This window comes from Euprymna scolopes, chromosome 2 (genome assembly GCF_053919585.1).
Source record: "Euprymna scolopes isolate OS-2025 chromosome 2, ASM5391958v1, whole genome shotgun sequence".
Classification (NCBI taxonomy): Eukaryota; Metazoa; Mollusca; class Cephalopoda; order Sepiida; family Sepiolidae; genus Euprymna; species Euprymna scolopes.
This window is the reverse complement of record NC_136483.1, coordinates 27,857,549-27,873,222: the sequence shown is the minus strand read 5'-3', so window position 1 is coordinate 27,873,222 and position 15,674 is coordinate 27,857,549.

Genomic DNA, 15,674 nt, shown 5'->3' with positions numbered 1-15,674 from the left:
AGTTGACCCATTAGTACGAAATATAGAGATAAAATAAACTTGATCAATCTTTCAGTCATCCATTAAGTTCGCTAGCATTTCTATTTCGGTAACACCATGGATTTTTTACACTAATAGTTCACAAATGTCAAAAGCCACTCGAAAATAAGGTTTGTGATATTTTCAGTTGAATGAAGGAATATAAGGTTTGTGAGATTTTCAGTGGAATGAACGAATATAAGGTTTGTGAGATTTTCCGCTGACTCTCTCTCTCTCTCTCTCTCTCTCTCTCTCTTTATTCCAGTGAAATAACATACATTTATTTACAAGTACTTTCCAGAATGTCTCTTGTTCAAAAATCTTCTCGTACTTCAATGTGCTTAACAAGACGCTACCGTGTCGGACACATGATCCTCTGCATTGTTAAGAACACGTCTTTCCCTCTCACTCTAAAGCCACACATCTTTCTCTGTCTGTCTGTCTGTCAGTCTGTCTCTCTCTCTCTCTCTCCCTCTCTCTCTCTCTCTCTCTCTCTCTCTTTAACATCAAGGGTTCACGTTTTTCTCTTTTTATAATCTTCCTCGCTGTAAAGTCACTAGGCATCAGGCTCGGTCATTTGCATGCAGCTGTTGCTACTCCTGTCATACGCGCGTCCGCGTTCTGTTACGAATGCATGCTTATTACCTGCTATGTTAATCGGCGTGTATAGTACAACTTCAATCCACAAATAATACAGAATTCTATCAGGTTGTATAGATGTATATCTATATAGTATCTTCTTGCAATAAAACCTTGGGAGATTTTATCATAATGTTGTCTTCTTTACTACATTTTGATATTAGCATGACCAATGCTTTTCTATTCTCATATACTGCCTAGAATTTAAATGCTATTCTTTGAGTTTTTTCACATCCATTAATGAGTATGTTTTATTTTTTCTATATACGACCTTTTCTTCAATCAGTGATATTTAAACTTTTTCTGTATATTCTTTTATCGCATTAAACATGTCAATAGTGTGACTTTAACATTGGCGGTCGGATTAATACGAGGGGCGTGCAATAAGTAATGCCCCTGGCCCACTTCCCATAGCAGTAGAGCAACGAAACTTGGCACAGTTATTAGTCTTTCTCTACATAGGAACAACCCAGAGTTATGCATTTCTCCTATCGTTTGAATCAGCTCTGGAGACCGTTTTTGTAGAACACCCCAGGTTGGTCCTCCAACCACAACGTGACTTCAGAAATCAAGACTGCATCATCTGGGAAACGCTTTCCTTTCAAAAACAACTTCATAGCTGGGAAGAGGTGAAAGTTAGAGGATGCAAGGTCAGGAGAGTAGGGAGGGTGGGGGAGGATTTCATAACCACACGCCCGTGCTTCTGATCTGGCGAAATGCGACTTGTGGACTGGAACGTGGTCCTGCAGAAGGGCACCTTTGCTGATCTTGCCCCACCTCTTGATTTTGATAGCTTCCCTTTATTTCCTCAAAAGTGAAGCATAATAGACTCCTGTAATTGTGGTACATTTTGCCAGGAAATCTGTCATCACTACTCCGTCCTGGTCTCCGAAAACTGTGAGCATGACCTTGCCAGCGGAAGGCTGCACCCTTGCCTTCTTTGGAGGTGGTGAGTCCAAGTGCTTCCACTGCATTGACTGGGCTTTAGTCTCTGGATTATAGTGATGGACCCAGGTTTCATCCTGTGTAATCAGTCTTTTGAAAAACTTTGACTCATTTTCTTGGCACATCTCCAAATTCATCCTCGAGCACTCGACGCGTTCTCGCTTCTGGAATGTGAGCAACCTGGGAATCCATCTGGCAGACACCTTATGCATATGCAAGTGGTCATGAATGATAGTTTCTACAGACCCTGTACTAATCTTGACATCTTGAGCTATTTGGCGAATAGCAATGCGCCGATTTTCCAAAATGGCAGCCTCAACTTGACGGACAGATGCCTCATCAATGGCAGAAGGGGAGGGAGGGCGACCAGGTCTGGAAGCTGTTTCCACAGACTGTCGGCCATGTTTGGATTCACGATGCCAGCGTTTTACAAGGTCATATGATCGGGCATTATCATCATAAGTTTCTTTCATTTCATCAAAAGTCTCCTGTGGTGTGCGTCCTTTCAAATACAAAAACCGGATCACTGCTCGGCATTCAACGAGCACCATTTCACACCTGAATAATTTCAAACACCTGTAAAACACCACAATTAGTTCAGAGCTATAATTTGTCACATAATAGAGATATAAATCATTGCACTGGAAGTGGGCCAGGGGCATTACTTTTTTTTTTACAAGGTGGTCACCACCTATCAAGGTCCGGAAGCCACTCAGGGATAAGGGTTATTGTAAGTATAGTACGTTAGTGTGGAGATTTAATAAAGTGTCTACTTAAGGGGGCGGTTCATCAGGAATTTGTTTACGTTGGACTTGAAGACATCCAGGTAGTAGTCAGGTGGGAAACAGACAGACGGAACAGAGTTCCACTGGCGTGCTGTTCTAAGAAAGAAGCTGTGTTCATTGAATCTACGTTTTGATTTAGGCATAGATAAAGAGTGGAGAAAGTTTTTGACAGTGGATTCAGCTAGACGGGTGTTTTTCGTAAAAGATTGGCGAGGGGGGACCAGAGATTGGAGTTCAGATGAGCACCTGCCATGGAAATAACGATAAAATAAAGATAGGCTTGCATCGTCTCTTTTGTGGGAGAGAGGTTGCAGGGTCGAGAAAAGGGCATTCCCCACTAAGCCACGAAGTCTATTTTGTACTCTGTCAAGGCAGGATAGGCTGTTTTTAGCAGCTCCTGACCATATATGGCAGTAGTATTCCATCCTTGGACGTACTTGGCTTTTATATAGATAGAGAATTGCATCAGTAGTGAGATATCTTCTGGAGCGGTAGAAGGATCTCACCATCTTTCCAGCGACCTTGGCAACAGACTTGATGTACGTGTTCTATTTCAGATAAGGAGTGAAGGTCAAGCCCAGAAGCTTGTCAAAACATGGGGCTTCTCCTAGAGGAGATCCATCCATTTCAATTGACGCCAGATGGGGATCAGAGCGTTGATGATGTAAAGATAGGAGTTTGGTTTTAGATGTATTGAAGGTAACCAACGACGTCTTCCCCCACTAAACCACGCGCTCGAGATCAGAGGAGAGAGAATCAGAGAGAGCTTTGTCATTTACAGCCTTTGATGTGTTGCCGTAGATGGTCATGTCATCAGCATAGATGTCAACGAATGATTTAAGTATGGGTTTAAAAAAGTTTTCAAAAACATTTGCAGTTTAAACTAAGACAATAAATCTGTAAGTAATATTTTCATTAATCAAATAGTATCCCCCCTCAGAAATATTTTCATTAATCAAATAGTATCCCCCCTCAGAAATATTTTCATTAATCAAATAGTATCCCACCCTCAGAAATATTTTCATTAATCAAATAGTATCCCCCTCAGAAATATTTTCATTAATCAAATAGTATCCCCCCTCAGAAATATTTTCATTAATCAAATAATATCCCCCCCTCAGAAATATTTTCATTAATCAAATAGTATCCCCCCTTCAGAAATATTTTCATTAATCAAATAGTATCCCCCCTCAGAAATATTTTCATTAATCAAATAGTATCCCCCCTCAGAAATATTTTAATTAATTAAATAATATCCCCCCTCAGAAATATTTTCATTAATCAAATAGTATCCCCCTCAGAAATATTTTCATTAATCAAATAGTATCCCCCCTCACAAATATTTTCATTAATCAAATAGTATCCCCCCTCAGAAATATTTTCATTAATCAAATAGTATCCCCCCTCAGAAATATTTTCATTGATCAAATAGTATCCCCCCTTAGAAATATTTTCATTAATCAAATAGTATCCTCCCTCAGAAATATTTTCATTAATCAAATAGTATCCCCCTCAGAAATATTTTCATTAATCAAATAGTATCCCCCCTCAGAAAGATAAACTGCATCTAAATTTTGTCCAACGCATACCATTAAACTGTAGTTAGTAAAATTACAGCAACTATTAGAAAATAAAAGGAAAATAAAGGTTTCTTTTCCGTGGAAGCAAAGTTAGTTCTTGTAAAAGAAATAAAATATCTACAATATTGAAAATTTAAAAACTATTATTATTCGGATAATGAAACCCCAAATGTATCCCCAGCAAAAAGTCGGAGTAAGATTTACCCAAGAACTATAAAAACATCAGATTCAATAATAAGAATAACTACAACAACATAAAACTGAAGAACAGTTAATCAAACAAGAACTACAAAAAATCTAAGAATTCTTTCTAAAAAGTCTGAAAAATAATCCACACAATAACAGCGACATAACATTTTCACAGAACACGATATTGAACACTATAAATACCTTTACCTACGTTCTCTATGAATAAAAACGTTGACGTTTTTTTAGAAAGTATGAAGACCTTTTCAACGTCCGTTGAGAAGACTGGCTTGATGCGAAAATAGTTCAATTACATATACGAAAGCTAAGAACTGCTAAACATAGTAAATTCGTAGACATACCTAAAAGAAACCACTAATTTGAAATACGAGACAACCATAAAGCTATTATCAGAACTTTTCAATTCCAATACGTCAATGTTCCACATAAGGTGAAATGTTTGATTTAAATAAGCAGGAGGATGAAGATTATTTGTCATTCACATCGGTCGTAAACAGGTGCAGTAACAACTTTAAACTAGCGGAATTGTCAGCAGATTATTTTAAATGCTTCATTTTCACTCAGGGAGTAGTGTCGGCAAAAAATGTCGAAATCAGATGAAGAGCGAAACGCGAAAGCGAACCTAATATAACTCTTAAGAATCTTACCGAGAATTGCTAAGTGTTGCAAGTGTGAGAAGCGATTTTAAAAACATATAGGGGTCAGGCGTAGCATATGACTGAAAGGTAAAGTATAAATCTAAAAATTACTTCCTTAAAAAAGAGAAAAATTTCAGATCAAAAAGTTATTTGCCTGAAAAAGAGAATATTCAAAATAACTACCTACATTTTCAAAAAGAACAAACTATACAAAAATAAAAAAATTTACCCCAAGCTCATGTAACTAATGTAGAGAATTACATTTAAAAAAATTTTACCCTTTTGGGGATAAAACTTGTCGAAATTACGGCAAAAGCAAAGCAAAAATAGCATTAGATATACAAGATACAGTGCAAAAACAGACGAAAAATTACGCAAATATGTAATAGCAAGGATACGTAATAAAACAGAGAACCCCAGTTGAATATTCTGTCTGATCTTTCAATTATAAATTTGCATATGAACAAACCGACTTTTCAGAAGACACAAAAGTCGGCTCGTACTGTAACTAGCAATAACATTAATTTTATTGGCGAATTATTTTTATCAGTACAGCTAAGAAATTGAAAGCATTCGTACTAAAAAAAAAAAAAAGAAAGTTCCAAAATTTATTTTGAGACGGACTAGATGAACTGTTTTAACCTTTGAGATTTATAAGGCAACACTTTTGATCAGAGAATATGTAAATTGAAAGTCCAAGAAACGAAAACATATCATGCGAAATCCTTCGAAATTAAGGTATCTGTGAAAAACAACCGAAGACATCAAATTAAGTGCATAGAGCAAACAAAAGACATTGAAATGCATAATTTATATAATTCGAAATGACGTAAAAAAATAACGCACCTACGATGAGAACAATTAAAAATTGAACAGAGAATAAAAGCGTTACAAACAGTGAATCACAAAAAAGTTATTTCGAAACGTAAACAAAAGGAGGTTAAAGCTTTAAGAAAAAAAAGCAAATACTAATATCAAATCTATTCGCAAGGAGGATTGTCAAATACGCAATTGGTCCAATTATACCAGCTTCTTTTCAGTTTTCTTTTCATTTTTTTATAAACGTAGAACACTAAATAACTGAAGTTGCGCAACGAAATCGGGATATAATTCAGAAACTAATTGATGATTTTAATAAAGAAATGTAGGCCTTAATTAAAATTGTGATATAGTGTATATCATATAAGATCCGAGACATATTCAAAACCAGTTACAAAAATCTCACTCGGTAGATATTAGCTACACATTATTACCCGTAAACGAAGAACCGATCAACGCCATTTTGGAGATGCTCGACTTCGGCTCATTCCAATTAACACAAGAACACCGACGGTCGGGCAAAAATAGAAAATTTACCAACCTAATAATTATCGACAGGAAGCGGAAAAGATATTAACAGCTTCTGACAGTGGAATAAAGCTAAGTAGGTGTTGTTGTGGGGACTTATCCATACACAATATATGAAATCTCTCGAACGATACCAATAGGGAACGATTCTTGTGATACGCCAGTCAAATAATGACCTCGACAATCGGTTTGACAGAAGCTGTACCATTTCAGTGGATTTTTAGTTGTTGGGCTGGGACAAATGTTCTGGTAAGCCCATAAAACCAGGCCTTGTCTCCCGGCTTACGGGGGGGGGCGAGTTTATTACTTGTTGTCTGAGACGCCTCACCACGGAATGCTGACAGGTCTATTCAGATTTATTTTGAAGGGTCGGAGTGCTTGTGCATTATGGGTGCTAGCTCATTCATCCCAACTTCCGATCTTGTGTCACATCTCTCTTGTGGTGGGTGGGCGGTAAATACTACTTCTAGGTGTACGCCATAGTGACACTATGTGCTAAAACTCGCGTTCTCTATGTATTCTGTCTTGTTGTAAATGCAAATACTTTTTTCTAAACAATGTCCGTGCTCAAGACTTTTTTGGTGACCTTTCCTGGTTACAGCATACATATTTATTTAATTATCTAAACGAAGAAAAGGATAAACGGTTTTTTTTTTCGTAAAAAATGTGATATTGTGTTTCTGAATTTTTTAGATGAGAATTGATTCTTCAACATGAGACACCTGAAGTAAATTGAAGTTACATCGACCGAAACGTTCTGAAAATCATAACCAAGATAAAAACAGCAGTCTGAAGAATCCAAATAATAGAAATATTGTGATTTTGTTTGAAAATGTTGCCTAAAAAAACACAAAGAAACAGGCGAATGCCTGATTAAGGCGAGTCCAACGGTACAATTGGCAACACCGGTGAACAAAAGAAAACTGGGGGCTTTGGATGCCATTAATATTTTATTAGGAATGAACTGTGTTACGTCCAAACGCAATATTCAATAGTAAATTTTAAAAAACTGAAAGAGATCCTACCCATATTTTTGACAGCACGGGCATGATGTATATGCACTGGGTTCCCACTGGACAGGCATTAAACAATGAATACTATGTTAAGGTTTTAAGGGAGTTCAAGAAGGGATTCTCTCGGAAGAGACCAGCACTTTTCAAATCGGTTTAGTGGCATTTTAACCAAGACAATTCACCAGTGTTGCACTATTTTTAGTGCCACTGTCCGTGTGGTTCCCCGCCGCCGTACCCAGGATCTAAATTAGTCGCGCGGAGCGATACACTGAAAAAGGGCAACCATATGCAATGCGCGATCCCTTTCTGTTTCCGATTCTGACAGCCATGGGGTAAGGACACATATTTTTGGCTCTCTGTAAATGAGAGAAAAGGGAGCACGCCCCCTCGCTCAGCACTATTCAGAACTAGCTAAGTAGTTAGCTCAAAGTCTGATAATCTAAAATGTTTAATTATTAGTTGTTGTTGAATGTTTTATAAATTGTAATATAAATGTGTTGTATAAATTGTAAAATATTGTAATAAAATAATATTGAAATAAAATAGTTCAGATTTCTAATATATTACAACCTGTGTTGCGCGTTGTTTTGTTCTGCCTTAAGTGTATAAACGTTGTCTGAAGACGATTCCAGTCAAAGGAATTCCAACCTGAAGAAGATTCTAGCTAAAAAACCACCAGAATGAGAACGCCCAAAATCCTAAGGCATGCCTTTTCTCTTCAACTCTGACAAAAAGACATCTTTTTTTTTTCTTTTTTTTTTACACAGTGATCACCACTTATCAAGGCCCGGAAGCCACTCAGGGATAAGGGTTATTGCAAGTACATCACGTTAGTGAGGAGATTTTATGAAGTGTTTAATTAGGGGGGCGGTTCATTAGGAATTTGTTAACATTAGACTTGAAGACATCCAAGTTGTAGTCCGGAGGGAAGCAGGCAGACGGAACAGAGTTCCACAGGCGTGCAGTTCTAAGAAAGAAGCTTTGTTCATGAAATCCGCGTTTTGCCAAACGCGATGCCATACTAGTGGGTAATTGTTACGGCTTTACCTTTTCGTGTGCTACATCTAAGCGACTAATCTTCATGTTCTTATTCTGTTGCCGTTTCAGGACATTTGTTGTAACACTTGAGCGGTCACACTGGTGAAGGAGTCATAAAGGGAACAGTATCTATTCTTAAAAGAGCCCTCGAATATAAATTTAAATTGTAACGGAATCAAGTGTTAGCTTTAGGAAGGAGCCCCTTGATCTCTTAAAGTTTACTGAAGTAAAATACAAAAAAAAGTGAAGGAGAACTTGAATGCCTCCTAGACACTGTCCTCGAGTGTCTAAGGTCTCTCTGTACAGGGGTTTGTCAGAACAATCTGGCATGAGGATACTTTTTCCATAGAAGTAAACCCTGACCAAATATTCAAAATCACATTTTGTATTCGCAGCCCAAATAAGATCTCCTCACTACGGCCACTCCACAGCCTTTCCGAGGAATGGTGTACCTTCTCCAAGTGATATTACCTCAAGTAATAGCACGAAGCTGGATACTCCACCAGAATAGATAAATTCTTGTCCTGAAATGCAGTAAGACCATGAGACCAACATGAAAGATATACTACAACGTATAAAGATTGTTAATTGGGGAGAGGAAAATTATGTTCTCAATTTCTTTACTAACTCAGTGCTTGAGAGATAAAGAACTTCAATGAAACATTCGAATGTCTATGTATCTCATATAGAGTTCAAGTGTTAACCCCAGGTCGTGGGCCCCTTGATTTATGAGAACTTCGACTGAAGTAAAATAAAATTTAAAAAAAAGTGACCGGCTCATCGTGTTACAATTTGGTGCCGTAAAACCAAGATTATTCCTAAGCATAGGAATAAATTCGACCTTGCTGTCTATCTCTGGGTACAGTCTGTCTGTCTGCGGGTCTGTATCTTTTCCTTTCTCTCTCTCTCTCTCTCTCTCTCTCTCTCTCTCTCTCATCTATCTATCTCTCTCTATCTATCTATCTATCTCACTGTTCTCTTTCTTTTACTCTTTGAATTTTTTAAGGGCAAGAAAAAATTATATTTTAAAATTATCGAAGATATTTTTTGTCTGATAGTTATTAGGAAGGTGGTGGAATGGTGATAAGAGCTCTTCTGTTCGACTCACCTTCTCTTTTTTGTTTCTCATGCATGTGTTGGACGATCCCCATGCCGGCCCCATAGCGGGTTACAAGTAGGGCAAACAGGAACCGATAAACTTGCTTTTTAATTTTACCAATTTGGTATAAAAAGATTATGTATGGAGTAATGCGTGAACGGTGTCCTGAATTTTTAATAATTTTAAAGAAAGAATTACTAATAAATATAGCACTTAGAATGTTTTCCTAAATTAAATAATTTTTTTAAAAAGAAAAATTATTTGATTATGTGAATTTTTGGTTCGAACATAATGCTAAAAATGCTTTCTGAACTTTTGATAGTGTTTAAAAGAAAAATAATTTTTATCATGGTTTTTTAAAATGTTCTCTGATGTTTTAATAATTTTTTAACAAAAATGATTCGATTAAACTTTAGATGCTACGTGAATTTTTAATAAATTTTTAAGAATAATTATTAAATTAAACTTTAGATTTTACGTGAATTTTTAATAATTTAAAAAAAAAATTATTCGATTAAACTTTAGATGTTACGTGAATTTTTAATAATTTTTCTTAAAAAATTATTAAATTAAACTTTGGATTTTACGTGAATTTTTAATAAGTTTTTAAGAAAAATTATTAAATTAAACTTTAGATGTTACGTGAACTTTTAATAATTTTTCTTAAAAAATTATTAAATTAAACTTTAGATGTTACGTGAATTTTTAATAATTTTTCTTAAAAAAGTATTAAATTAAACTTTAGATGTTACGTGAATTTTTAACAATTTTTTAAGAAAAATTATTAAATTAAACTTGAAATGTTACGTGAATTTTTAATTTTTGAAGAAAATTATTTGCGAACATTATGCGTGAAGAGTGTTCTGATTGTTTGATAATTTCTTGAAAGGAGCAATTATCAAAAAATCATTCGATCGCAGTGCTTGAAATGTTATGCGAGTTTCTTCTGATTTTTATTATTCGGTTATAATGCTGTAGATGATACTCGGATTTTTAATAAGTTTTAAAGACAAAATTATTTGATTTAACCCTTGGAATTTTCCCGAATCTTTAATAATTTTTAAGGAAAAATTATTCGAGCGAACTCCTTAATTTAAGGTTTATTTGAAATTTAACTGAATTACAAATGTTCCTGAAATGTTGACTGGAGAGTATTTCCGAAGAATTAAATTCATTCTACGAAAAAAAATTTTCCTCAATCTAGGATTTCTCCTTCATCGGACGGGAGCAGAATAGGTTAAGCGCAACACGAGAACAAATGATACACAGCGATCTATTTGAATTAAATGGCGGTTCGACATCGTCGAAAATTTTATTTTCTCAAGATTTATAATCATACAGAATTTAGCTTCTAGGTGTAGTGGGAGTCGATTAATTCGAAATAACCTTTGTAATGATCTTTTAAGAAGGAAACTATTTTTAATAATAAATTAGATACTATGAAATGTACTTTGAATTTTAGGAAAAAATTAATTATAAATGAGAAAAGAAAACTGGAAATGTTTTCTAAATTTCGAAAGGAATTTTTTATGATCCTTTGCGAAGAAAAATATTTGGAAAAAAAATTAAATACTTTGAAATGTACTCTGAATTTTAAGAGAAAGTTTAATATATATGAAATAATTTGGGATGTTTTCTGAATTTCATTGTTGTTGGTGAATTGATACGAAACGAATTGTTGATAATATTTTGGGAAGAAAATTGTTAATAATAAATGAAATACTCTGCATTTTAAGAGAAAGCAAATTATGAAATTAAATAACTTAGGATGTTTTCTAAATTTCATTGTGAAAAGTCGATTAATTCGAAATGAATTTATGATCTTTTGGGAAGAAAATTATTATAATAATAAATCAAATACTCCGAAATCTTGTCTAAATATTGAGAGAAAGTTAATTGCGAATGAAATAATTTGAAACGTTGTTTTTTTTAATTTCATGAACTATTTCTAATTGTGACCGACGTGCTTCGAAATGTTTTTTATGTTTTTTGAAAAGAAAAAGTGTTAACAGTCGTTTTCATTGACGATGTATATACAGGTTCCTGAATTCATTCCCTTTGTGAAAAAGAATTCCATAATTGGGTATCCAACTCATTGAATCTGAGTACCCTCCTTTTTGATTGATTTTTAAATTACTATTAATTTAAAGATATAGAATAATAAAACTTAATAATTATGAAATATTCCGTGGTTGGTTGTTCTGTTGGTCGTTCTGCGGTGGACTCCTTGCTCTGACAATTAAATCGGATTATGGTATCTGAAGACCGAAATACTGGAACACTCCTACCTAAGGAGGAAGGAGTAGTGGGGGTGATCTGTACCGAGGCCCAACTAAATCTATATTTGTCGACATGATCATCTCACCAAGATGAAGTCACTCTGGTTGAAAAAAAACTGGTTGCTGAAGGGGGCGTTACCCCAGCGGTAATAGATGTTATTTATTTATTTATTTATTTATTTATTTGTCTGTTACAAAAATAAATTGAAGCAAAATTTAACTGGTGGTCAAGAAGGAAGCGTAATCCAAGTTGCTGCAAAATAAAATGAAATATGTGTTGGTCGACGTGATCATCAACCCCGAGATGTAGTCACGTAACTCTGGCTTGGTTAAAATATACTATACTAGTAGCAATGAAGCGGTAACCCAGTAATTGAAATCATAACAGGACCTGTGGTCGTATGATTTGTTATGCTATGAGGTGATTGAAATTCCTCCGTCATTTTTTTTCTCTGTCTCGATGGAGGACGAGGATGATTACCCTCTCTAGTATTTGAAGGGGTATACTAACCTCCCAGAGAAGTCTGCCGGAAAAAAAGAATTGCTTTACTCAGTTCCAAACAGAACGAAGAGGATAGAAATATTAACTGCAGGGGCTGATTGACGCACCATCCACGGAAAATTAAGGAGAGATTAAATTCATAAATACTCATAAATTTCAGTGAATAGGGAGAAATGTTGCACTATTTTTAGTATCAGTGGTCGTTTGGTTCCCCACTGCCGTAGCTGGGGTGTAAATTGGTCGCGCGGATACACTGAAAAAGGGAAACCATAATGCAGTTGCACGATTTCGTTTCTCTTTTCGATTCTGACAACCACATATTAAGTAAATGAGAGATGAGGGGGCACACCCTCCCTCAGCAATAATTAGAACTGTCTAGATAGCTAGATCGAAGTTTAATAATTTAAAAAGATTAATTATTAGTTGTTGTTGATTGTTTTTATAAATTGTAAAATATTGTAATATAATGTATTGAAATAAAATAGTTAAGATTTCTCATATATATTACAACCTGTGTTGCACGTTGTTTTGTTCTGCCTTAAATGTCGAAACGGTGTCTGAAGACGATTCCAGTTAAAGAGACTCCCACTTGAAGAAGATCCCAGCTAGAAAACCACTTCAGAGTGCACAGTCAACACATGTCGTATCTTCTACAACCGATAGCGCTTGTACCAACATAATACCACTTTATGAGATAATTGTATAGTTGGAATTAAATCATTTCGAAGTCCACCATTCAACAAGTTTCGCATCATGATAATTTGAAATGCTTTTGAATTTCATAAACTAATTCTTATTTTGGCCGAGGTGCTTCGAAATGATTATTTTAATGTTTTTTTTTTAAACGAATTGCTAACATCCTATTTCATTGACTTGATGTATATCCAGGTTTCTGAATTCATTCATTTTGTGAATAAAATTGCCTTAATTGGGTATTCCAACTCATTGAATCTGAGTGGGTTTCTTCTTGATTGATCCTTAAATTATTATTAATAAGAGGTTAGAGATATATTAATAAAAAATAAGGGCATTTACGTAACACGCGGGTCATGCTATTGATCGGTCCATAGTGTTACACGTATGTAAATAATTAAAATCAAACCAAAATATTTTACAATTTTCCTTGTGTTTCTTACGAACTTGAATGTGTAAAAGTGACTATATAATTATGTAATAGAAATATAAACTTACCGTGCTTCATGACTGATCATAAACACAGAGTTGCGAACACTCCTTGGCATCCTCTTAATGTCCTCTGTCGTCAAATGTAAAATCTTGAGATTATTTCGTCACTATTATGCGCTCCGGTGTTATACAAAATATGCATTGAAGACATAATACAAGAAGTCGGTCGAAAGGAAAATAAAGGAAAAAAAGGATGGACAAAGTCTGTGAATGAACCAAAGTAAGCATTAACCAAATTGATGTAAATGAAGTTATTATTGATATAAAAATGTTATATTTTATGAAAAAGAGATTATACTTTATTTAAATGAAACTATATTTGATGTAAAAATGAATAATAGCTATGAAAAAAAATTTATTCGATGTCAAATTATACTCGATTTTAAATGAATTACATCAGTGTAAAAATGTTATATTAGATTTAAATGAAGTTATATTCGATATTAAAAAAGTTATTGTTTATGGAAAAAAATATCGAAATTTTTAGTTATATTTGATGTAAAAAAAAATTGTACTTGATTTAAGTTCGGTTAGATCTAATATGAAAATGTAATATTTGATGTAGAAGTTATATATTATTAATAAAATTACAACTGTAAGTTTAAACAAATATTGTGTAAATATTTTGTAAATATTGTGACAATGAAATTATATTTGATGTAAAAAATTTTGATGAAAATGAAAATATATTTGATTTATTATGTAGTTTAAGACGGTATATTTGATAAAAAATAAGATTTATGTGGAATAATATTTGATATACATTAAATAATAAATATTAATAATTGTTTATCAAATATTACTTTTACATAAATTAATGTATATCAAATATTACTTTTACATAAATTAATGTATATCAGATATTACCTTTACATAAATTAATGTATATCAAATATTACTTTTATATAAGTTAATGTATATCAAATATTACTTTTACATAAATTAATGTATATCAAATATTACTTTTACATAAATTAATGTATATCAGATATCACTTTTAGATAAATTAATGTATATCAGATATTACCTTTACATAAATTAATGTATATCAAATATTACTTTTATATAAGTTAATGTATATCAAATATTACTTTTACATAAATTAATGTATATCAAATATTACTTTTACATAAATTAATGTATATCAGATATTACCTTTACATAAATTAATGTATATCAAATATTACTTTTATATAAGTTAATGTATATCAAATATTACTTTTACATAAATTAATGTATATCAAATATTACTTTTACATAAATTAATGTATATCAGATATTACCTTTACATAAATTAATGTATATCAAATATTACTTTTACATAAATTAATGTATATCAAATATTACTTTTACATAAATTAATGTATATCAAATATTACTTTTACATAAATTAATGTATATCAGATATCACTTTTAGATAAATTAATGTATATCAAACTTTACTTCTACAGAAGTTAATGTATATCGAATATTAATTCTACATAAATCTACAAATAATATTTGCGTGAAAAAGTATACGATATAAGAAATAATATTTCATGTAGAAGCTATATTTGATCTGATTATTGTTATATTCAATGTAAAAGTTATTATTTAAAAAGTAATTCATTTATTTATTGCGAACTATTATCCTCATTTTTTAGTTTTGATGAGGATAATAGTCCGCAATAAATAAATGAATAAATAATACTGATCTTAATAAACATTGCAATTAATTAAAACTAGTATAAAAGTAATTATATTTGATAAAACATATGATACAATGTAATAAATCGAATAAACAAAGAAAAACATTTGAATTTCAATAAAGAGAGACTTTATTTCATTAAAAAGATGCAATTTGTAAAGTGAATGGACATTCTGCCATTTGCTGGGGTGATGAGGTTAACAGCACAGAGGATATGAGTGTAATAAGATAATATTGACTTTCTATTAGAGATTAGTATCAGTAAGAAAATATATAAATATATTTTTCAAAGTTAAACATTTCAAATAAAAATGTTCATATCGTGCTATTTTATCGAAAGTCTCTTTGATCTGACGAATTCAGCAGTACTGAAAATTGACTTCAAACGTTTATTTTCATTCGTTTTTTTTTTGTATTTTTTTGTTTGATTGTTTTGTGTGCGTGTGCGTGTGCGTGTGTGTGTGTGTGTGTGTGTGTGTGTGTGTGTGTGTGTGTGTGTGTGTGTGTGTGTGTGCAGTTCGATACGCTTACATTCATTAAAACCAACAAACATTTTCCAAATTACTCCAATGTGCTATTCAAAAGCTACAATGCTACATTAAAAATTCGGTAAGAAGAATATAGGAATATATATTTTAAAGTAAAACATTTCAAATAAAAATATTCATATCATGCTATTTTATTGAGGGTCTGTTTAGTCTCACGAAAATTG